Here is a 26,928-nt window from a genome sequence, read left to right on the forward strand (position 1 = left end):
AAAAGTTTAGTGACCAATCTAGTTGAGACTTTAACTTCAGAGATCACAAGGCCCAAAAAGGTAAGTGAACTATCCAATGTTCCACAGTTATTTGAAACTAAACAATGATTAGACTCTAGGATTCCAGGCAACCAGGCTGGGACACTTGCCCTTAGCCTCACAAATTTTTGACCTCTGGTATTCTGCTTTCTCTTGATTCTTCTTGCATCTCACTGGTTACTCCTTTGATCTTCTCAACCTTCCCAATGTCATAACGTCCAGAGCTCAAACGTCAGATCTCTTCTCTGCCCCAGCTACACACATTTCTTGGGTGATCCCATCTACTCCATGGCTTTACACATACTAATGACTCCCAGATTTACATCTCTGACCTGGACTTCTCTGAATTCCAGACTTATATATCCAATTGCCTACCCAACAGCTCCTTTTGGTTTTCTAATAGCCATCTTAAATGTAATATATCTAAAACCAAACACAAACCTGCTCCTCACAGTCTTTCCCATCTCTATAAATGGCAACTCCAATCTTACAATTGCTCAAGGCAAAAACTTTTCATTGACCACTTTCTTAATCTCATAATACTCATTCAATCAACAAATTCTGTCAGCTCTACTTTCAAAACAAACCCTGATTCCAACAATTTCTTACCACCTCGACTGCTACCACACAGTTTCAAGCTTCCTTTTTCTAACTCTTATAACAGCCTACTATCTGATACCCTTGCTTCTGCCATTGCCATCTATCTATCCCCTATCCTTCTCTTCTCAGAAGTCAAAATGATCTTTTCAAATTCAATTCAGATCATGTAACTCCACTCTGTTCAAAACCCTGCAATGGCTTCTCATCTCAATCAGAATAAAAAACAAGGTTATTACCATTGCCTACAAGACACCATGTAATCTGGCTCCCTTCTACCTATCTGATCTTCTCCCCTACCATTAACCTCTTTGCTCACTATACCTCAGCCACGCTGCAGTAAAACTAAATGTTAACACCAGTATTCGTTGTTTGGAAACCACTCTGATGTAGCCAAAAGCATAGACCAAGCAGAACATACAAACCTTGGATACATTTTTTCCCTTCCTGTTGTTCATTGATAAACCAATCACAACGAGTTTTAGAGATTGAGCATTTATAGTTCTCTCTGCCTAAAGCATTATTCCCTCAAACTATCAATATGATAGTATTCCTTTATATTTCATTAGATACCTACTCAAATTTCACCTCACCAGAAAGGCCTAGGTTAATCAACCATATCCAAAACAGACCCCTCCCTTTCAATAACTCCCTTTCCCCATTTGTTGCCTAATTTTTCATACCTCTGCCTACTAGAGTGTCACTGAAATCAGGGATTTTGATTTATTCACTGCTATATCCCCGGTGCCAAGATCAAATTGTATGTGCTCTATAATCCACACTAATCAATTCAACCATTAATTATTTTTCAATTATTATCTTATGTCCTCAATCTGGCTTTCCCCTAAACAGACTGAATACTATTTTCAAATGAAATATCTCTCTCTTCTGGATATTCTCTCTGAGGATCTTCAATTCAACTAGTGATAGTGTAAAAGTAACTAAAAAAGGAGAGAAAGATAAGATGAAACCATATTTTTCTTCCCTTTGGAATCCTCTTATAATCAATAGATCAGCAAGTATTAATAAGCACCTTTTGGGGGTGAAGGCATAGCTCAAGTGGTAGAGCACATGCTTGGCGTGCTTGAGGCCCTGGGTTCAATCCCCAGTACCTTCTCTAAAAATAAATAAACCTAATTACCTCCCCCCATCAAGATAAAATAAAATAAAATGATACAATAGTAAATTTTTTAAAAAAGCACCTTTTGGTACAAAGCACCATCTTATTAAAGAAGGATATTACCTAGCTATATAGTAAAACATAGAGAGATACATAAAAATAGTAACAAGATGGACAATAAGCAAATGAAAAGATACGCAGCATCATTAGCCATCAGGGAAATGCAAATCAAATCACAATGAGATATCACACACTTCCCATTCACTAGGATGGCCAAAATCAAAGACTAATGGTGGAGAGGATGTGGAGGAACTAGAACCCTCATACACTGCTGGGGCGAATAAAATGGTCAGCCACTTTAGAAAACAGTCTGGAGTTCCTCAGAGTTAAACATAAGGTTACCATATAATCCAGAAATTCCAATCCTAGAATTCATTTCCTCTAAGAGAAATGCAAACATATACCCACATGAAAACTTCATATACAAATGTTCACAGCAGCACTACTCATAATAGCTAAAAAGTAGAAACTACCCAAATGTCTATTAACTGATGAACAATTATGGTATATCCATACAATGGAATATTCTGTAATAAAAAGGAATGAATTATCAATATATGCTACAGCATGGATTAAACTTGAGAACATTACACTAAATAAAAGAAGTCTGGTCATAAAAAGCCACATACTATATGATAATTTTTTATATGAAGTATCCAGAATAAGCAAACCTACTGCAGAAAATAGATTACTGGTTGCCTAAGGCTGGAAAAGATGGGAGACATACGGGGTGACTGCTAAAGGGTACATGTTTCTCTTTGGGGTAATGAAATGTTCTAAAATTGACTGTGATGATGGTTGCACAACTCTGTGAATATAGCAAAAGCAGTGAATTGTACACTTAAAATAGGAAAATTGTATGACAGGCAGATTATGGCTCAATAATGCTGTAGTTCAAAAGAAAACTTAAAAGTGTAATTTGGGTTTTATTTTAGGTTCCATTTATCAATATTCTTACCATTCACATTCAACTTAACACTTATTAAGGGCTAGATAACTCTTAGTTTATTTTACTTAATACAACCAAGAAGGCTGTGAGGTAGGAGTTATCAACTCACCCATTTTGCAGGTAAGAAACTCACAGTTCATAAAAATTAAATGATTTAAGAGCTACAGTAAATTATCAGAGACAGGAGTTGATCCTACATTCACAATCTCCAAATCTATGGCTTTTTGCACCTCTCATTCCCAACTTCTTGTTAGTAAGCATAATTAAGACTTAGCTATAGCACTTACTCATCAAAGCTATGAATTAATAAACTAAGGACTAAGAGATCATAAGAACACAGATTTATAACCACAGATTAAGAAAATGATTACCAAAACTGTGTATCATAAAATCCAATATCCCTGTGTTTAATTACTTGGTTATCAGTGCTCTGCTACATGAAAAGAGGGGGCTGGCTGGATCTGATTCTTAAGGTCACCTACGTGGGGTAAAAACAGAAAGAGAGAAAAAGAAAGAAAAAAAGTCCACAGCATTCCTCAGCAAACCAATCAAGAGCTATAAGCACTTCGGAATGGTTTACAACTCACTTTGGCCATTCTTGAAACAAGACATCTGAATGACACTACCAAAGGAGCACTTACTAAAAAGCTAGCTGTGACAAGGAAGGTTTTTTTGGGTGATAGAACCGTTCTGTACCTTGACTATGGTAGTGGTTAACACAAATCTATGCATTATTAAAATTCAAAGAATTTTATGACATAAAATGGGCAACTTTATTGCTAACTTAAAAATAAAATTTAAGAAAAACTGCCAATTAAAAAATAAGCTTTTATGCATCCAAAATCACTATCAAAGAGTAAAAAGGCAACCTACATAATGGGGAAATATTTGCAAATCATATACTGATAAGAGATTAATATCCAGAGTATGTACAGAACTGCTAAAACTCAACAATAAATCACTTTGCTGTACATGTGAAACTAACATTGTAAATCAACTACCCTTCAATAAAAATTAAAATTAAAAAAAAAACACTCAACAACAACAAAAAACCTGATTCAAAAATGGGCAAAGGTGGGGAGGGTATAGCTAAGTGGTAGAGTGCATACTTAGCACGCACAGGGTCCTGGGTTCAATCCCCAGTCCCTCAATTAAAAAACAAAAAAATACACCATTGAGTACTAAAAAAAAAAAAGGCAAGAAATTTGAAAATGCCTCCAAAGATACCCAAATGGTCAAAAAGCACTGAAAAGATGCTCAATATCACTAACCATTAGGGAAATGCAAATCAAAACCACAATGAGATACCATCTGACACTTGTTAGGATGGCTATTACCAAGAAAAACAGAAAACAGTAAGTGTTGGTCAGGATGTGGAGAAACTGCAATTCCTGTGCATTGTCGGTGGGAATGTAAAAGGGTATATATAGCTGCTGTGAAAGACACTACAGTGCTTCTTTAAAAAATTTAAACACAGAATTACCATATGATCTAGCAACTCCACTTCTGAGCATATACTCAGAAGAACTAAAAGCAGGGTCTCAAAGAGATATCTGTACACCTGTGTTCACAGCAACATTATTCACAATAGCTAAAACATGGAAGCAACCCAAGTACCCAACAATGATGACGGGTTAAGCAAAATTTGGTGTGTATATACAATGGAATATTATTCAGCCATAAAAAGGAAGGAAATTCTGACACATATTACAACATGGATGAACCTTGAGGACATCATGCTAAGTGAAATAAGCGAGTCACAAAAGACAAATACTGTATGATTTCACTTACATGAGGTACTTCAGAGTAGTCAAAATCACACAGAAAGCAGAATGGTGGTTGCCAGGGGTTGGGGTAGGGGGCAATACGGAGTTGTTCAATGTGTATAGAGTTTCAGTCTTGCAAGGTGAAGAGAGTTCTGGAGATGGATGGTGAGAAAGTTGCATAAGAATATGAATGTACTTAATGTCGCTGAATTGTACACTTAAAAATGGTTAAGATGGTCAGTTTTATGATACGTGTTTTTTGCCACTATTTATTTATTTATAAATAAATAAGCATATGTGGTAATGTTACTTCAGGTAAAATTATAATAGCTAGTGTTTACTAAATGCTTACTATGAGCAAGCACATTATCTCAACAGACTGACCATGATTTCGACTATTGTGGCCTCTCTTTCACAAATGAGAAGTCTGAGCCTAGTAAGGTCAACCCACTTGCTCAAGATCACATAGCCAGTTAACTGAGACTGAATTCAAACTCAGGCAGTCTGACTCCAAAGCCCAGGCCCTTAATCACTATACTAGAACACAACACAATATATAAAATATTGCAGAGAAAAGTTGATAAACATAACTACTCAGGCTAGTCCTGATGACCTAAGCTTTCAACTGAAAAGAACTCCAATAGAAGAAGACATACTATACAACCAATATAGCAGATTAGAAGCATGGTGGAAACATCAAGATTATTCTTATAAAAAATGCTCATAATTAAATGTAGCTGGCTCCATAGACTCTCCCTTTGGAGCCACACCCTAGTGCAGTCCACAAAAGAAAGAGCAAAATAATGACAGTTCTAGATCATCACAGGCAGGAAACACACAACACACACACACACACACACACACACACACACACACACACACACACCCCTCTACTGAGACCCCAGCTTCTGGCATCCCAATTTCAATATTGCCCTCCAATATTGTCAGATTCAAGTGCCACCATCCTACTTTGTGGCACTTTGTACTTCTGAGTAGTTTTCATACTTGCCCTGGGCAAAGGACTCTCTGCTTTAGCCCAAGGCTCTGCAGAACAAATATCACACTCTATCTCCTCTTCACAAATGGATGCTAGAACTTAACCCTATGCCCAACACTATGCAAATCTCCCTTGTTTATACTTAGTTCTTTATTCTCTCATGCTTAATAGTTTATTTATCTGAAAAGCAGAAACTTAAAGAAAAAAAGGCAGCACAATAAGCCAAACTAAAGTGTCAAAGGCATGAAGGAGGCCTCAAGAGGAGCTTCAGTATGGATGAGATGACAGTGACAGAATTAACTTCCTAACTTTCTGCATAATCAGGCCCTACTATTCAAGTGAACATGTGTTCCTTTCTCTCCTGTTGCTTCTATCAAATAAACATAATATATCAAATGATAAATATACCTGTTAGCTATATTTATTAAACCCTAGATCAGATTTATTTATTTTTTATTCTTATTTTTTATTGAAGTATAGTTGACTTACAATGCTAGTTTCAGGTGTACAGCAAAGCGATTCAGTTATACATATATATATATTTTTCCAGTTTCTTTTCCCTTACAGCTCATTGCAAGAAATTGAATATAGTTCCCTGTCCTATACAGTAGGTCCTTGTCATTTCTATTTTATATATAGTAATACATATTTGTTAATCCCAAACTCCTATAATCTATCCCTCTCCCCTCCTTCCCCCATAATCAGTTTTCTTTGTCTGTGAGTCTATTTCTGGCTTGTAAATAAAAAAAAATTTTTCTCAGATTCCACATATAAGCCACATCATATGATATGTGTCTTTGTCTGACTTACTTCACTTAATATGATAATCTCTAGGTCCATCCATGTTGCTGCAAATGGCATTATTTCATTTTTTATGACTGAGTAATATTCCATTATAAACACACACACACACACACACACACACACACACACACACACACCACAAGCACACACACATCCCACATCTTTATTCACTCGTCGATGGACATTTAGGTTGTTTCCATGTCTTGGCTATTGTAAATAGTGCTCCTGTGAACACTGGGGTGCATGTGTCTTTTTGAATTATAGTTTTCTCTGGATATATGCCCTGGAGTGGGATTGTTGGATCATATGGTAAGTCTATTTTTAGTTTTTTAAGGAACCTCCATACTATCTTCCACAGTGGCTGTACCAATTTACATTCCCAACAGTGTAAGAGGGTTCCTTTTTCTCCACACCCTTTTCAGCATTTATTATTTGTAGACTTTTTAATGATGGCCATTCTGACTCGTGTGAGGTGATACCTCATTGAAGTTCAGATTTGCATTTCTCTAATAATTCACAAAACTGAGTATCTTTTCATGTGCCTAATGGCTATCTAGATGTCTTCTTTGGAGAAATGTCTATTTAGGTCTACTGACTTTTTTTTTTCCTTTTGGTTTGGTTGGTTTTTTTTTTTTTTTTTTTTTTTTAACATTAAGCTGTATGAGCTGCTCGTATATTTTGGAAATTAGTCCCTTGTCAGTCACATCATTTGCAAATACTGTCTCCCATTCTGTAAGTTGTCTTTTCATTTTGTTGATGGTATCCTTAGCTGTGCAAAAGCTTTTAAGTTTAATTAGGCCATATTTGTTTATTTTTGCTTTTATTTCCACTATTCTAGGAGCTGGTTCAAAAAAAAAATTGCTGCAATTTATGTCAAAGAGTGTTTTGCTTGTGTCTTCCTCTAGGAATCTCTCTAGTATCCGTTCTTACATTTAGGTCTTTAATCCACTTTCAGTTCATTATTTTTTTTTAATATTTTATTTATTTTGTATTATTTAATTATTTTATTTTGGTTGGGGTTGGTAATTCAGTTTGCTTATTTTTAGAGGAGGTACTGGGGATTGAACCCAGGAGCTTGTGCATTCTAAGCATGTACTCTACCACTTGAGCTATACCCTCCCCACTTTTAGTTTATTTTTGTATATGGTGTGAGAGAATGTTCTAATTTCATTCTTTGACATGTATCTGTCCAGTTTTCCTAGCACCACTTATTGAAGAGACTGTTTTTTCTCCATTGTATATTCTTGCCTCTTTTGTTGTAGATTAATTCACCTTAAGTGCGTGGGTTTATTTCTGGACTTTCTGTTCTGTTCCATTGATCTACATGTCTGTTTTTGTGCCAGTACCATACTGTTTTGATTACTGTAGATTTGTAGTATGGACCCTAGACTATATTTAATTCTCCATGTTTCTTTGTAAAAAATATTTTAGTCTTTCCAGAATTTTAATCTGTTCCTTAAAAGGAATTCCTGATTAAACAAAAGTGGCAAGAGGCTCACATTCAGCCAAACTTAACTGAGCACCTACTATGTTTCTGAATTCGATTTTTTTCATAGGCAGTTTTTCATTTAATCCTGAAAAAGAATTCTTTGACTTAAGTATTACTGGCTGCCACCCTTCGTCTTTTTTTTTTTTTAGCTACCAAGTAAAGTGAGAATCATTCAGTTAAAGTAACCTGCAAAGATCTCACAATTAAAAAGCAAAGTAAAAAAGTAGAGAAACCAAGATTCAAACTCTGACCTCCTATTAACCTCTCTGAACTTCAATTTCCTCATCTGCAAAAGAAAAATATTACCTATCTTCAAGGGCTGATATAGGAACTACATGCAAAACACTCAGATCAGTGGCTGCTCCTTAATAAATATTATTTTTCCTTTCTTCTTTCATGCTTGAAATGTCTAGTTTGTTGGCTTATTCCAAACAAACAGCAATTTTTAAAGTTTACACTATATTTTACTTAGCTACCATAATAAACTGGTTTTGTCCTGGTCCTCACAAGGATGTTCATAGCAAGATGTGACCCTGGGATATTTCAAGAGCACTTCCAGCTTACCTAGCAGCTGGGATGCTTGCAGCAGAGTTTTTTCTGCTCAGAAACTTGCATAAGGACTACTTCCTCTCCTCTGTTCTCCCTTAGACAGACACATATGCAGGTGGAATTTTTTTTTTACAAGCCATAATTAACTTAATTAACATAAAGTGACAGAAATAGGAAAAGCCACAGTGTTCTAGCCAGGCAGCCGGCTGCAGGGGAAGCAAGAATTCTCTGGCTGGCAAAGTGAAAGGAGAAGTAAGCGTCTACTATAGAGAAAGGAGTCATTGCTATGTGGTGGGAACCAGGGAATGTCTAAAATGGATGGTAAGCACCACCCAATGGAGCCTGCATCCCTAGTCCCCAGGGTGGGTCAGGTGGCCCTGATTTATCAAACAAGAACTTAAGCCAGATGAAAGTCTGATTATGAGCTCCTTAAGGGCAGAAATTGTAACTTACATCTAGATCCCCAGGGCATAGAACCTGGCACAGAGAAGCCCTCATATTTGAATATATAAATGAATGCATAAACAAATAAAGACAGATTGAAAGGATTCACTATCTTTTCCACAATGTACTAGTACTATATAAAAAGGAGAGTTCGTTAAGCATCCATGATGCAATCTATAATTCCTCAAAAACAGCCACACACACAAAAGCGTAGTGCATCTGCAGGCTATCTCCCCAAGAGTTCTAGACAACCCACAACTTCTTCTGAAAAGAAGAAAAAAAAAGGTAGCAAATCCCAAGTAAAACCTCCAAAACAGCTCCTAACTACCTTCAGAATAAAGTCTATACACCTTAATTAGCATGTAATTTTTGTGGTAAATTGGCTCTTGTCTTTCTTTCCAAATACACCTTTTTAATAACTATGAGTACCTGCCAAACATGAAGCCCACTGTCCCTTTAATATGCCCTGCAATCCTGCTCCAGTAACTTTGTTGCCACAGTTCCCACAAGACTCATCACCATCAAAATTTAGTTTACCTTAATTTCATCCATACTTCATGGAACAACTCAGATCCCATCTATTTTTACAAAATCTGTTATAACTGTCCCAGACTACAGTGTTCATTTCCTTTCCTGACTTAAGGTAGTACTGTCCATAGCACTTATCCTACATTCAACAATACCATGTTGTTATTTTTATACAGAGAGCATACATCCACATTCAGATTAATACAAAGTATAGTGTGTTCCTCCAACCTGTAACTCTGATAACAGCAAGAACATACCTGTTACTCTATTGCCGGTAGCTAGAAAACTAGCCTATATCTAGTAAGTGCTGCTTGTTCATGCAAAAGTTGAACATTTTCCCCCCATTTTGCAGTGCAAGTGCCAATATAAATTATTATTATATAATAAAAGAATTATCAATCTACCAGCTTTCTCATCAATTTTTATATAGTAAGTGCTCTAATAATAATGACCAGAAACATTTATAAATTTCTATTTCCAAATTTCTTTCTGAATCAAAGATGAGTCTACATTGTGTACAGTGAGGTTATAAGAGTAACTATGTTTTACTACGTCTTGATTCTTGGAAAACTGGTAACCTATGACTACTCCAAGACAGTGATTAACTGTTTAACCTAGCATGTGACAATCAGGTATACTCATTCATCTTTTAAGACTCATAAAGGTATGGAACTTTTCTTGAACCTCTCTCCTCACTCCCAGAATTGACTAATCCACTTCTTCTTTTGGGTCCCACTTTATCCCAGATATATCTGACCCAATCTCAGATAGAATCCTAGATATATTTCTATCATAGCATCTATTACATACACTTAATTATACTTCCTTATTTACATGTCTGTCTACTGATTTGCCCCTCTAGTTGTGTGCTTTTCCATACATTAGCCACACGTACCTTCTTGAATTCAAACATATCTTAACTAAACCTAAATAAAATTTAAAATTCAGTTCCTCGGGGTCACTAGCTACATTTCAAGCACATATGGCTGGTGACCACCACACTGGACAACCCAGATACAGAATATTTCCATCACTGCAGAAAGTTCAATTGGACAGGGCTGTGTCTAAACTGTGAGTATTTTCTGAGGAACACAGTCTCGTGGGCCATGTGGCAGGAGCTATGCCTAACTCATTTCTATATTACAGTACCTAGTACTCCTTAAATCCCCAGTAAATATCTCTTGAGAATGACACTGGGTAACAGAGTTTGTTCCACCTTTCTTATTATCACATACCATTAGAGTCTTTGCTCCATAATTTTAATGTCCCTTATAGGCTAGAATCAGTGTAATAACCCACCAACGCAACTTGTGAAAACAGGTAGGAACCACAATAGTTAGAGGTAATGAGGAAGCCTTTGTTCAGTTCCTCTCCCCAAACCAAAATTCCACTATTTAATGTGTAAGACTTGATGAAGAAGAGAGCTTATTTCCTGTTTCATTTTTGGCATATAATTAAACCACAGTTGATTCTAAAAGAAATTTATTTCAAATACTGGGACAGTCTCACAACTCAGCATAAATAAAAACAGAGAGACACTGTTCAAAATTTATCACACTTTTGGGGACTCTAACTAATACAGCCTCATCATATGAAAATATAAAGTATATTTACATTAAATATATTCTGTTTGTATTAAATATGTAATTGTATTAAAAATAGTCATTTGGCATATATTTTCTGAAGATCTATTAAGGGCTAGGGGCTAAAGAAAGAGAACTAAATAAGTTCTAGTGGAAGACAGAAATTTAAGTAGGGATAATACTAAGTGCTAAGTGCTGTATTACAAGGGGAAGTACCAGGAACTATGACAAACACAAATGAGAAGCTCAGAATCCAGTGGTGCAATGTGGCAAAGGGTGGGGGAGCCACAAGGAAGGCTGCCCAGAAATGAGCCCACGCTACATTTTGAAAGGTAATTAAGAGACTGGGAGATTAGAAAAGGGTGAGAGGGTGTCACAAATATAAATAATGGCACCAACAAAGGTATAAGAACTTGACTTGGACAGTAAATGTCAAAGAGTACAGGTTGGCTGAATCAACATGAGAAAGACAATTTGAGGCTAATGAGGCAGGCAGAAGTCAAATCATGAAAAAGCTTTTGCAAGCTAAACTAAAGGGTTTGAATTTTATCCACAAACTGATGGGAAACCTCTGAAGGTTTTAAAGCAAGGAAGAGGAGTGAAATCTACATTTAACAAAGCTCACAGAGCGGCAGTACGGAGGATGATTTGGGGGAGGTGAAACAGAAACAAGGACATCAGTCAGGAAGTTGCTGCAAAAAGTGAAGAATATATTTTACCACAACTTGAAAAAAAAAAAGGCAAAAAAAAAGTGATAAGACAGGACCTATCTGATGCAAAGTTTCAAACACAACCTATTTTAAATGAGTCTCTCTCCATTAGTCTATGTCTCTCAAAGCTATATAACACTACGATTCAATGATACAGCATAACTACAAAAGCAACTGTTAAAGTCCATTTCATAAACTCTAAAAAATTACAGTCTTTTTATTCAACAGCCATTCTGGACTTCAAATTAAAACACATTTTTCTCTTTTCTACCACACACAATCTTGGAAAACCATTTCAGCCAGCTGAGCACATCTGTGCACTGCGCAACAAGTATAAACAATTTAACAGGAGTTTAATGAAACATTTCCTATTCTTCATTGGAGGAAAAAAAATTAGGAAATTCTAACATGGCAACATCAGGTTGCAAATTAACATTTTTTTAATTAGTTTTTTTTTCATATGAACATACCAATTTAAAATCCCGTCTGGTTACATGGTGCAGCTGTCCTGAATGAATATAGCATTTTCAGTTATTAGACACTTGGCTAAAGCATTCAGAACTGCCATGTGCCATCAACAGCAAGAGCCACAAGTACAGTACTTAGGAAGTACCTACATACTCATGCTGGTATGAAAGGATGACTAAGTCTGTCCTGGAGAGGAGGGGACATATAACGAAATGGGAGACACAATCTCACAATTTAAAGAAACCATCTTTCAGTTCACCTCCAATTCTCTTAAAAGGCAATGGATGTCTTGGATCCCACAGTTCTTTTTTAGCCTACAGTTTTACCTCTCCTCCTGCCTTGTACCAACAAACTTAAGAACTAAGGCTTTGGAACTGGACTAAAACTGGGTTTGATTCCAACTCTACCTCTTACAAACAGTACAAATTTAACATGTTTCTTAATCTTCCTGAGACTCTCTTCCTCATGTATAAAATGAAATACCCAACTTTGCAGAGTTGTGGTGAGGATAAAAGAAGATATACATAAAACATCTATAGAACACCTGGCTCATATGGGTATTCACTAAATGGTAATATTTTTACACTCTTCTTTGTACCTCACTATAATTTGTATATAACAATAATTATCCACTTACCTTAAAAGTTTATATGAGGATTAAATGAATTAATATAGCTAAAGGGCTTAAAACAGTGCCTGGCACATAACAGGCAATCATAAAGTGTTAGTTGCTGTTGTTGTTACTACCAAAACTGAATTACAATTTATTTGCTGTCTTCCTCCCCATCTAATACTTAGTATAAAACCTCAATAAATACATGTTGGCCAGTTCAATAAATAATGGATGACTGGTTGAATGAATGAACTGAAGATATCATAGTTCTATGACAAGAGAGACATCTCTCTGAATTTATCACACAATCTTCATATGGCGACCCTTCAGTAAGATTGTTTTGTTTTATAAATTGATTAATCCTACCAAGCCTGTGTGGTAAGTAGGGAAAGTATTCTTGTAGGTCTGTTTCACAGATAAGAAAGAGTCCCAGAGAGATTAAGGGTTAAGATCACTCAACTAGGATAGAAACTTAGAATTCCTTTTGGTCTCTTAGAAACTAGTTCTAAACTATCTTCTACTAGGGCTTGCACTCTCTGCATATGTATGAGATTGGTCAAGTTCTTCCATACTCTGTGGTTGCAAGAAGATACCCCGAGTCAGAATACACTTTCAATTAATGATGGAAGGGTGAGAAGGAACATGACCAAATAAGGAGAAAGTCAATGTCTGATTTTACCTGACCTACAGAGTTTTACCTGTAGATAGAGATAGCAAGTAAATCTAAAACTAACAGGAGAATAAAACCCTAACTATGAACAAATAAGAATAGAGGACACTTAGAGGGTCAAATATGAAAGGTGGTATGGGGGTTACAGGTACTCATTTCCTCTGTTGAAAGCATGACTAGGGACAGTCTTTCTGGGGTGTATTTACGCCTTCATTTAACAAATAATTACTGAGTCCCTGCAATGAACTAGGAGAACAACTTGACAGTACATAGCAAGAGCCTTAAAAAAATTTATGCCTTTATCCCAATTACTGTATTTCTAAATTTTTATCTGAATAAAGCTATCAAAAAATAAAGACCACAATTTACAAAGATACTTATCACCGTGTTATAATACCCAAAAATGGAAAGTAACCTAAATGTCCAACAATAAGGTTATGAGTAAATAAATCATATCATGCAATGCAATAGTATACATTCATTAAAACTGATGCTGAACAAAATCATTTAACTGAAACTGGAAAATACTTATAAATCTAATGTTAAATTAAAAAGCATTCCACAAAATTATATATATAGTATGATCTTTATAAAGTAGGAAAAAACTTTATTTTTAATGCTGAAAATTTTAGAAGTTAATTTCTGCATGGTGGGATATAGGGAGAACAGGATATAGGGAGACATTGCCAAGTTTTCAAATTTTACATAATAGGTATTTTTCAAAAAACCACAGGGTGGAGATTTACAGAAGAAAAGTAAGAATATTAAATACTATCAGAATTGATCAAGATGTCTAGAATCTCTGCTAGATGAGAAGAATGTAAAAGGCATATTATTTCTGTACAAAAGGATTATGTTAATCCTAATGAGAACTGACACAAATACATGAGTGAAACACAATGGGCAAGCAATAAAGAGGAAATCCAATCATATTCCCAGGTCACTTTCATTCTAGAATGTCATTAGTAGAGCCAAGTTCAATGAGTGAGGTGAGGAATGAAGCTTGATGACTGAAGAAGATGGCAGAAATCCAGCTAATACCTAGTGCTAAAATCTGTGAGTTCCTTGAGAGCATGGAATCCATCAATTACCATACAGTGTTTTAAAGACCATGGTGGAAGCCAGCAGCAAGAATGTGGCAAAATAGTCTAAAGAGGGTCCAGAAAGGCTTTGTGGAAGATGACTAATTTAGAGGAGAAAGCAGTGAACCTGGAGAAAGGGGAGAAAGGTATTCTAAGAAAAAAGGGACAGCCCAGAGAATAAAAATAATTTAACATGTCTGGGGAAATGACATTCATTTCAGTCCTATTAGTATACAAAGTGCAAGGCAGGCAGTGGTGAAAGAGGTGGTTGCAGAAGTCATCAGGGGCCTGTCCCAAAGGACCAAGCAGCCACACATGGACCAATGAACAAGGGCACCAGCCCAGGAGGAGCTCACTCCACTAGAAGAGACAGTTAAGCAGCATTATGGTAAAGATAAGTAAAGGGTGGTTAGCACAGGAAGGAACAACCAATTCAGCCTAGGGACTCATACAAGGTCTCTGAGAAAAGATGCCGAAGTTGAGACACAAAAGAAGAAGGGGTCTAAAAGCAAGGACATTTAAGATAGTAGCACACTACACCTGCACACCAATGTTCATAGCAGCACTATTTACAATATCCAAGACATGGAAACAGCCTAAATGTCCATCAACAGATGACTGGATAAAGAAGATGTGGTATGTTTATACAATGGAATACTATTTAGCCATAAAAACCGACAACATAATGCCATTTGCAGCAACATGGATGTTCCTGGAGAATGTCATTCTAAGTGAAGTAAGCCAGAAAGAGAAAGAAAAATACCATATGAGATCGCTCATACGTGGAATCTAAAAAAAAAAAAAAACACAAACAGACTCATAGACATAGAATACAAACTTGTGGTTGCCAAGGGGGTAGGGGGTGGGAAGGGACAAACTGGGATTTCAAAATGTAGAATAGATAAACAAGATTATACTGTATAGCACAGGGAAATATATACAAGATCTTGTGGTAGCTCACAGCGAAAAAAAAATGTGGCAATGAATACATGTATGTTCACGTATAACTGAAAAATTGTGCTCTACACTGGAATTTGACACAACATTGTAAATTGACTATAACTCAATAAAAAAAAGTTAAAAAAAAAAAAAAGATAGTAGCACACTATTGATACAAACTCTGGTCTGACACAAACTCTGTGAATCAAAGCACCAGTCCCTGCAAGGCTTCCAAAGAAGGAACAATTCTCATCAGCAGAATATAAGCTCCAAAAACTTCACCTGTCTTGCTCACTGCCATGTCTCCAATACTAAAAATATTGAGCACAAAGAAGGTGCTCTATAAATATCTGTGAAGAAAAAAGAAAAAGGGGGAGAGGACTTGCTGTTATATTAAAAAGCAAAGCCAAAAGCTAGAAGCAATCTAAGTGTTCACTGACAGATGAATGGATTTTAATGGTATATACATACAATGGAATATTATTCAGCCTTAAAAAGGAAGGAAATTCTGACACATGCTACAACATGGATGAATCTTGAAGACCTTACGCTAAGTAAAAGCCAGTCACAAAAGGACAAGAACTGCATGATTCCCCTTGTAAGAGGTACTTGGAGTAGTCAAATTCACAGTGACAGAAAGTAGAAGAGTGGTTGCTGAGGGCTGGAAGGAGAGGGAAATGGGGAGTTACTGTTTAACGAGTTTCAGTTATGTAACGTGAAAAAAGTTCTGGAGATAGATGGTGGGATGGGTGGGATGACTGCACAACAATGTGAAAGTACTTAAGGTCACTGAACTGTACACTTTAAAATGGTTAAAACAGTATATTTTATATTAGTATACATTTTAACCACAATTTTTCAAAATTTACAAAAAGCAAAAAAAAAGTACTTAAAAGAAAACAATGGGAAAAATTTAAAAAATGGAAAAAAGGATAAAGAAGTATGAGAATAACTCTTTAAGACTAAGGCCAACTCTTAGGAGCTTGGAGCCAAAGGCAAATAGCAATGTCTCCTCTATCCCTCCCTTCAACTTCCATTTCCATCTACATCCAATTTAGTAATTTTACATGCAACTGACTCCCAATTAAAACAAATACTAAGCATAGAACCCCCAAGGGATCACAAACAAGCAAATCCATGAGTAATATGAGAGATGTGTTATGAAAACACAATCTCACTGATTTAACCTCGTTTTTGTTAGTACAGCAAAACTATCATTTACTTGAACACCTAATATGCATGGGGCCCTATGGTTGGAGCTTTATAAACGTTACCTCTAATCATAATAGTAACCCTGAAAGGTAAACGTTACAATTCTATTTTCATACTAACTCATCTAGGATGGTAACAGACACAAATGGTAAAGTTGAAATTTGAAACTAGGTCTATGTTTCCAAAACCCTTGAGGAGTGATCAATCATCTCAAAAAAAAAAAAAAAAAAAAAAAAGCTAGCTTCTTCCCAACCAGGTACCTCTGTTGTGCTACTACTGGGGCCTAGGCCCGTGAATTGTCCTCTCCAGCTCTGCTAGAAGTTATCAGCTAGGAGTACTAGATTGAGTCATTATCAAATACTTTTCTAGGTAATCCCCAGTGGCCATTGATGGGGATGCTCTGGGCACTGAGCCACTGGAGGAAGAAAGACAAGTGGCTCACCACAGGTCTTCAGCCCCAAAATTGACCAAGAAGGACAGACACTTGGAACAACTGTCAACAATGTTTCCTCCAAGGGAGTAAACACTCCAGTGGCACTGCCCAAGATACTACTGTTGCTTAACAATGTTTCACTGATTAATAACCCTCACTCCCTTTCCTCCCCCAGACCAGCCCTAGAAATCATTACTAGTTTCAATTCCCTCTGGCCAGTTTCCCTCATTCTCTCCCATTCCCCCAACCACCAAGTTCAAGGCTAATTTATGTAAGATCTATTTTTCTTCCATATACTTTTCAAAACATCCCAATCCCGAGGCCCATTCCTTTACCTAGCTCTGCTGGGTGATCTACCATCAAATGAACCAACTAACATCTCTATAGTTCTCAGACACTTCCAAACACATTAAATAATTTACTCCTACAACAACTCTGAGAGATTGGTATTAGTATCTCCATTTGACCAAACCAGTACAGTTTAGTCTAAGTAAATAAGCAGTAGAAAATATACACCAGAAAAAGAGGTCACCTTTCTGTATCTTCTTTCGTTTGTTCATTTAAGCCAAGAACTTTTCTCAAGTCTCCAGCAGCATTCCCTTCATGTCTCCCTGGCCAAACTGTGGGCACATACCCACTCCTAAATCATTCACTGGCAAGAGGCATGGGATTACCATGACCAGGTGACAAACTAATTCCTTGGGGTCGGATGGAAGTTGGCAAACACACAACCACCACAGTGCACATCATATTAAGGATACTGATATGAAACAATGAGAGAAGCAGACTGCCTGCAGACCTACCTTAGTATGTTTTCTTCATGTCATAAGAACCCTGAAGACTCAAGGGGTCAGAAATGCTAACCCAGGGAAAAGAGAACAGACATTCCACCAGATTCCAGAATCTGGGGAGACTGATCCGGAAGAAGATCTAGAGACTTTATTTTTAGTAACAGTACTATACTAATACTAGTTCTAAACTTAAAGCCTGCTATGTAAGCTTTGCTAAGGGACTGCTTCTCCCCAGCCCGCAGTTTCCTCTTCAGTAATGAGACCACCTAGTTAAGCGTTTTCAAACTGGTCTTCAGAGAACTACAGGTTATGAAAAGGTAGCCAGGACAAGAAGTAAACAGAAGGGGGATACAAAAGAGTAGTGTTATTAAGTCCCACTATTCTAGTTGAAGTGGGACTTCAACTCATTTAATCTCTTTGTATTGAGCCTCAAGTAACATTTGGTGGAAAAAGGATTCTAGTGCTTAAAAAGATGCTTTTTTAATTCACTCAACTAGACGATCAATAACGTTCTTCCAGATTAACATTGTTTTTCAATGAAATAAATTATTAACTAAACAATCCCCCATTAATCCCTTCACCATAGTTCACTAAAGTTATAAATGACCTTCACAAGAACAAATCCAATGAACAGTATTTATTTTTATTTGATCTCTCAGCATCATTTAGCACTGTTGTTCATTTCCTCCTTATTGAATCCCCTGGCTTCTGAACAGTACACTCTCCTAGTTTTCCTCCTACTTCTCTGTCTGCTTTCCAAGATTATCCTCTTCTGCCCAATGTTTAAATGTTCAAGACTATACTATTCTCTATTCTTTTCTCACTCTATTCTCTCTCCCTAAGCAATCTAATCCACATCCATGACTTTACTTACAATCTAAAAGCCAAACATACAGTCAATTTTTCTCTGGCCCTTACCTTTCTCCAAGTTCCAGGCGTGTTTATCTAATTGCCTACTCAAAATCATCCCTTCAATGTTTTAAAGTCATTCAAATTCAACATGTCCAAAACTGAATCATAATATTCCATCCCAAACCAGTCCTTTTCCAGTGTCCTCATTTCAGTGAAAGGTACCACCATCTACCTCCCAGTTATTAAGCCAGGAACTTGGGAGTCATCCTTATCACTTCCTTCTCCTTTGTCCCCAACATGTAATCCATTACACAGTTCTATCAATTCAACCTAAAATATATCTCTTACATTTCTTCTCATCTCTGCCTACCATCTATCATGGTAGTCTCTCACAGGGACCGTATCTGTGCAAAAACATACCTGCACTGACTTACACTCCTTTAGAATCCCTTCTCTACATGGCAGTTAAAGTGCTGCTTTCCAAATTCTGATCATGCAATTCCCCTTTGCATAAAACTCTTAAATGTGAAGTCCTAAACAGAGCAATCAGACAAGAAAAAGAAACAAAAGGAATTCAAATTGGAAAGGGAGAAATGAAACTATCACTGTTTGCAGATGGCATGATACTATACACAGAAAATCCTAAAGCCACCACCAAAAACTACTGGAGCTCATCAATAAATTTGGTAAAGTTGAAGGATACAAAATTAATATACAACAACGAACTATCAGAGAAATTTAGGAAACAATCCTACTTATCATTGTATCAAAAAGAATAAAATAGCCATAAGTAAATTTAACTAAAGGGGTAAAAGACCTGTACTCAGAAAACCATAAGACACAGATGAAAGATATTGAAGACAATTCAAAGAAAGATATACCATGTTCATGGACTGGAAGAACTAATATTGTTAAAATGAACATACTACCCAAGGCAATCTATAGATTCAATGAAACCCCTATCAAAATATCAAAGGCATTATTCACAGAACTAGAACAAATCACTCTAAAATTCATATGGGAACACAAAAGACCCCGAATGGCCAAAGCAATCTTGAGAAAAAAAGAACAAAGTTGGAGGTATCATGCTCCCTGACTTCAAACTATATTACAAAGCTACAGTCATCAAAACAGTGTGGTAGTGGCACAAAAACAGACACAAAGCTCAAAGAAACAGACTAGAGAGCGCAGAAATAAACTCATACACTTATGGTCAATTAATCTATGACAAAGGAGGCAAGAATATACAGTGGAGAAAAGACAGTCTCCTCAGTAAGTGGTGCTGGGAAAACTGGACAGCTACATGTAAGAGAATGAAATTAGAACATTTCTCACACCATATAAAAAATAAACTCACAATGGATTAAAGACCTAAATTTAAGACCAGAAAACTCCTAGAAGAAAACACAGGCAGAACACTCTGACATAAATTGCAGCAATATCTTATTTGCTCTGTCTCCTAAGGCAAAGGAAATAAAAGAAAACAAACAAACAAATGTGACCTAATTAAATTTAAAAGGGTTTTGTATAGCAAAGGAAACCATCAACAAAATGAAAAGACAACCTACTGAATGGGAGAAAATATTTGGAAATGATATAATCAATAAGGGCTTAACATTCAAACCATATAAAGAGCTCATACAACTCAATTAAAAAAAAAAAAAAAGCCAAACAACCTAATTTAAAAAAGACCTGAACAGACATTTTTCCCAAAGAAAACAGAGATGGCCAACCGGCACATGAAAAAATGCTCAACTAATCATCAGGGAAATGGATATCAAAACCACAGTAAGATACCACCTCACACCTATCAGAATAACTATCATCAAAAAGACCACAAATAACAAATGTTGGCAAGGATGTGGAGAAAAGGGAACCCTTGAATACTGTCGGTGGGAATGTAAATTGGTGCAGCCACCATAGAAAACAGTATGGAGGTTCCTCCAACAACTAAAAATAGCACTACCATATGATCCAGCAATTTCACTCCTAGGTATACATCCAAAGAAAATGAAAACACTAATTCATAGAGTTACATGCACCCCTTTATAGCAACATTACTTACAACAGCCAAGATATGGAAGCAACCTAACCATCAAAAGATGAACAGGTTAAAAAAAAAAGATGAATAGATAAAGAAAGTGTGGGACGGACACACACACACACACACACACGAATACTACTCAAGTCATAAAAAAAGATTGAAAATTTGTCATTTGCAACAATACAGATGGACCTGGACAGCATTATGCTTAGTGAAGTAAGTCAGACAAAGAAAGACAAATACTGGAATCTATATCACTTATATGTGGAATCTAAAAAGTAAACAAACAAACAAATATAACAAAACAGAAACAGACTTACAGATACAGAGAGCAAACTAGTGGTTAGCAGTTGGGGGAGAGAAGGGGGAAGAAGCAAGGTAAGAGTAGTGGATTAAGAGGTACAAACTACTATGTATAAAATAAATAAGCTACAAGGATATACTGTACAGCACAGGGAATATGGCCAATATTTTATGGTAACTTGAAAAAAAACCCTTTAATGGTTTTCAATTATTTTTAGTATAAAGAAAAACATCAAGTCCTCTATGTTTTTTACTTCTGCCCCAACCTCTAGCTCTGTGCATTGCAGACAGGCTGTCCTTATGCCATTTTCTCAAATATGCCAAACTCTTTTCTGTCACAGAGGCTTTACATATGCTGTTCCCTTTACCTAGAAGACTCTACTCACCATCTCCATCCTGTCTTCCCCTAGAAAATTCAATTCATCCTTCAGACTTCACATCCAATATTACTTCCTTAGAGACACCTTCACAGAACTTTCAGACTAGGTCAGATTCCCACGTGACGTTTACTGAGAGCAACACGAAGCACTAATTGGTAGTACTTACCACAATTATAATTTTTCATTATGCATGATCATTTGATCAATGTATCATCCACTGGACTGTAAGCTCCATAAGTTTATGGAAACTATATCTGGTTTTGCTCATCGTAGTACCTATATTGCACAAAGTTACTCTGTAAGGAAGAGAGCCAAGATTAGCAACCCGATCCATTTGATTCCAAAATTCAAGGTATTTCCAGTATAAGCCACTGAGGATAGTGAACCACTAAGATTATCAGATTAAGCAGTTTTAACTAAAAACTAAGAAAGGGGCAAGATCAAGTCCAGTGTCTCTGCCAACACCCGCGAAGCCACCCCCGCGGCCCTGAGACGACCACTGCCACCCCTGCCCTGCCGCTACCTGTGTCGCCGCCGCCTCAGGACAAGCTATACGATTAGGCCACAATCTTCAATGAGTAGACATACTGCTTTCTGTGGTGTTCACGGTCACATATTTATGGAGTTTCTGAAGGACAGTGGAGATTACTGCCAGCCAGGCACAGGACAACCTCTATGCAGACAAGCGAACTGTAGAAAATCATTACTACTCCACCAAGAAGCCCCCATAAGAGTGGTTAACCTGGACACAGAGTGTTGAATTGAAATCCACAAAGCATTTTTCACAAGAGTTCTGACCTGGATGGGGTAAACCTCAGTGCACTTTCTTTTTATTGCCTCAGTATTACTGGATTGAAGAATTGCTGCTTCTTGTTAAGAGGTTCATTTCATTTTTCCTTACTCCCAACTTCATACTCAAAAGCACTGAGAATTTCAAGTGGAGTATGTTGAAGTAGATTCCGTTTCTTTGCATCATTTCTGCATTCAATTTTTAAAATTCTTTCACAACCCTATGGAGTGTTTTTTAACCAAATTAACATGGCTCAAATGAACCGCCCAGTTCCTGTAGAATTCACATACAAGAACAAGATTTTTTATTACACACAATCCAACTAATGAGACCTTAAATTTACTGAGGAACTTAAGAAGTATGGAGTCACCACCATAGTGAGAGTATATGAAGCAACTTACAACACTACTTTTGCGGAGAAAAAAGGCATCCGTGTTCTTGATTGCCCTTTGATGATGGTGCACCACCATCTAACCAGATTGTTGATGATTGGTTAAGTCTTGTAAAAATTAAGTTTCCTGAAGACTTTGGTTGCTGAATTGCTGCTCATTGTGTTGCAGGCCTTGGGAGAGTGCCAGTGCTTGTCGCTCTAGCACCAATTGAAGGTGGAATGAAATATGAAGATGCATTTCAGTTCACAAGACAAAAGTGGCATGGAGCTTTTAACAGCAAGTAGATTTTGTATTTGGAGAAGTATCGTCCTAAAAGCAGTTGCACTTCAAAGACTCCAACGGTCAGAGAAACAACTGTTGCATTCAATAAAACTGGGGTGCCTGATGCCATTGCTTTGAAAGTGGAACCTGAGATAGGCCCGAATCTGTCGTACATATTAGCCAACACGTTGGCTTGGTGAATAAGTTAAATGAAGCTTCCAGAGGAGTTTTGAAAAGCAGTTTTACCAGGCCACAAACCTGGCAGAATTACAACCTCTACTTCTGGGTTATGATCAACCTATCTGGACACTTAGCAAAAGATTCTTGCTGTTCAGCATTTAAAATGTGCTTATCATTTGTACCAACTGACCTTTCCTGAAATCATGCAGTATTCACTTACGTCATTAAATCTGTTTCCATGCCAGAATCTTATCAATATTTAAGAAATTTAGAAAGATTAGGTGCCAAAATACCCAGCACAATACTTGTATATTTTTAGTACCACATAGAACTAAAATCCCAGGGCCTATGAAGATTCTGGAACTTATGTGGTTTGTTCCTTCCATCATTTCAAACAGAAAAGTAGGGCTTATATGGCTATTTGCTCACAGTATGTTTACATCTCCCACATCATACCAGTATACATCAGATTTGCTCCATTTTTTTCTTTTTATTAACCAAGTCTTACAGTGATTATTTAATGCCTTTCTATAAATCTCATTTTATGCTATGGAAAACCTCCATTTAAAAAATCTACATTTTACAGAGCACATGTCTTTAATGTCTCCAGACAAAAAAGCCTTACAGTTATTTTTAATGGTTGCACTTTGAGGTGCAACTTACAGGGAGGGCCTGAGAAAACAATGGGAGGGGGCTATTAAGTATTTTTAGTAAAATGTTGCCTTTTACTTGTGCAGAACATGTAGAGTATGTGCTTTAATTTAGTAAATATTTTTAAAAGGTAGAAATACTTTGTTATTGTAGCTAAAACAACTCCTAATCATAAAATTTCTGAAATTCTTGTAATTTTTCCCATACTTATTTGAAGTTGTTTACCAACTTATTTTTGTTTGAAGTGTGATTTCCAACCTCTCCTGCATAAAAAAGTGGGTTTCTGCTAATGAACTGAGCAGACATTTAATATTTTATATGCCTTTTGAGCTGTGTAACTTAATATTTAGATACTTGACAATTTGTTTTATTATGTAAGTGATAAAACAGTGATGTGTATTAACGTTAGTTCAGCAATATGTTTATACTGTCCAGGAACACAGTTATAGTTCTATGGGAGAAATAATTTGTCAGTGTTTACCAGCTTGTAAAAATCTACTGTGCGAGCTTAAACATTAAGTAAATAGTGAAATGCATTTATCATCAAAAAATACTAAAAAATAAATTAAATAAAAACTAAGAAGGGAGGTGAGCTTGATGTATCATGAACGTCTGTAAATTTCTAAGTCTTTTCTAATTACTCAGGCCAAAAGTGGTCTCCCTCTCCTTCAAGCTCCTACAATGACAGAAGTATGGATTAATCTCACCTTTGTGAACTTACCCTATACTAGTTTAAACTGTAGCTTGCACACTGTAATCCATCTCCCCTATGAGAAAGACCTTACAAGAAGGTATTGTATTAAAAATGGACTAAAACATGTAAACAAAGAATATTTGGTTCAAATTTCATGCCAGTATGGCTATGTCTGTGCTGCTCTCTATGTCTGAATGGTAAACTCAGTTAAATGTTAAACTGCTTTCCCAAAAGAACTGTCTTGTTTTCTCCTTTTAAAAATCATCATTCTTTCCTCAGTTTCTAGGAAATTCAGAAGTAAATTTGTAGCTCACCCAGAGCAAGTGAGGAGACACATATTATTCCATTTTCATTAGTACTGAATAATTTCCTTTTTTACATTATTTTATTAGTTACTGTTGTTAGGCATCCTAAATCCTTTGTGGAATGAATACACCAAAGACCATACACATTTGGTAAGCCCTACTATATCTCTAATAAGTATACTAAAATTATGGCATGTAAGACTGGAAACGGCAGAGCCATTTACTTGAAAAAAAAAATCCATAAACCAAGGTCTTTATCAGGCCTCCTTCCATTACTGAAATGACTTTACTTTTTATATCTGTATAATTTAACCAAGGGGTAAAAAGTGACACTTCACTCACTTTGTACAATACAAATGGGTTCTTGTGGATAATTTAGGTATCCTTTTCTCTTACATGATTCTTGCTTTGAGGTTCAATGCTGCAATTTTGGGACACACTGTCATTTAAAACATTACAGGGAAATATTTACAGTTGAATGACCCCTATTCATCTCTCTTACCCTCATCATAACTAGGGAGAGTAGTATTTACCCTGAAGGGCTCTTTTGGAGATTATATAAGACAATATATGCAAGTCATCTAGAAGGTCCTCAATACTTAGTATCATCTCTTTCCTTGGTCTGTTCAGATGGCTTGCTTCAAGGTGAAAGTATTTTCTATCACAGAATTAAGTCTGTAAAGCTGGGTTTTTCCCATTTAATTTCTTGCTTAATCTGGTTTCTTTCTTTTTTTTTTTTTTTGTTCTTCACCCATTTTAGCTTTTATTTATTTTTTTAACATTTTTTATTGATTTATAATCATTTTACAATGTTGTGTCAAATTCCAGTGTTCAGCACAATTTTTCAGTCATTCATGGACATATACACACTCATTGTCACATTTTTTTCTCTGTGAGTTATCATAACATTTTGTGTATATTTCCCTGTGCTATACAGTGTAATCTTGTTTATCTATTCTACAATTTTGAAATCCCAGTCTATCCCTTCCCACCCTCCACCCCCCTGATAACCACAAGTCTGTATTCTCTGTCTGTGAGTCTATTTCTGTCCTGTTTGCTTAATCTGGTTTCTGACTTTAAAGCTCATTAAAAACTACAAGTTACCTATTGGCAGGCTGGGCTCCAGTCAAGCATATCTGCAAGGCATTAATTCACAAAGGACCCAGGGAAGGTGCATTTAGTGTACTCCCAATGAGGCATCACCATACTATATACTACACTCATAACCCAAATTGCCAATACCTAGGCTCTGAATCTTTCATTATTTAATACTAATTAAAATGGATTGGTGAAATCAATGAAACTATGCCAAGAAAAGACTTGAAGGTGGCTTCTGAAGCAATACCTGACCAAAATTTCATCTCTATCAAGTATTTACTTGATGTTCATCTCTATCATTCATTCACTTAAGCCAGACCCCTCAAACATCCGAGTATATGCTATGGAAGGCTTAGTCAATTTATTTTCCATCATAACTCAACCAACAATTTCAGCATCATAGGGAACTATATTCAATGTCTTATAATAATCTACAATGGAAAAGAATCTGGAAAATAGATTTATATGTATGTGTGTGTGTGTGTGTGTGTGTGTAACTGAATCACTTTGCTATAATATTGCTAAAATATTATTAATCAACTATACTTCAATTTAGAAATGAAAAAAAGTACATGTAACGATAAATAGAACAATAAAGTGGAAACGTGCAAAAACAAAACAAAAACAACAAAAGAAAATTTCAGCTCTCACTTGTTAACTGTATGACCTAACTTCTGAAGACAACACTACTTATCTAACAGCTATCTAACAGGTAGTGTTATTAGCTAAGTAAGGTTTAGAGATAATTTATATAGAATATCTACAATTTATGTAGAATACCTACACAATGTCTAGCCTAAAAAAAGTATGCAATAAATTATAGTTGTTATTGTCATGATTAATAAGTATTCATGAATGCTCACTATTGTCCCAAGATTGTGCTGAGTACTAGGGAGAAACAATAGGTATAGATGTAGTCCCACTTTTAGAGGGTATACAACATAGTGGAGAGAAAACAAACTAACCATTACATACAATTATATAATTAAATGGTAAACTGCTTGGCATAGACTAAGTGCTGAAGGAGACCAAAAAGCTTTTCCTTCTATTAATTCACAAAAACTCTTTGAATCAGGCAGGGCAGAAATTATTATTCTCATTTTATTAAAAAAAGAAAGAAAGAAAGAAACTGACA

The 26,928-nt window shown here is 36.2% G+C and overlaps 1 protein-coding gene and 1 pseudogene across 4 annotated transcripts in view; one reads left to right on the top strand and one right to left on the bottom strand.

The window, feature by feature from the left end:
* FAM168A (family with sequence similarity 168 member A) overlaps nucleotides 1–26,928 on the bottom strand; it is a 154,875-nt gene that overhangs the window by 102,128 nt on the left and 25,819 nt on the right. The gene's annotated exons all lie outside the window — the stretch shown is intronic.
* LOC102504497 lies at nucleotides 22,105–22,974 on the top strand (annotated as a pseudogene).

The sequence above is a fragment of the Camelus ferus genome, chromosome 10 (genome assembly GCF_009834535.1).
Source record: "Camelus ferus isolate YT-003-E chromosome 10, BCGSAC_Cfer_1.0, whole genome shotgun sequence".
NCBI classification, from domain to species: domain Eukaryota; kingdom Metazoa; phylum Chordata; class Mammalia; order Artiodactyla; family Camelidae; genus Camelus; species Camelus ferus.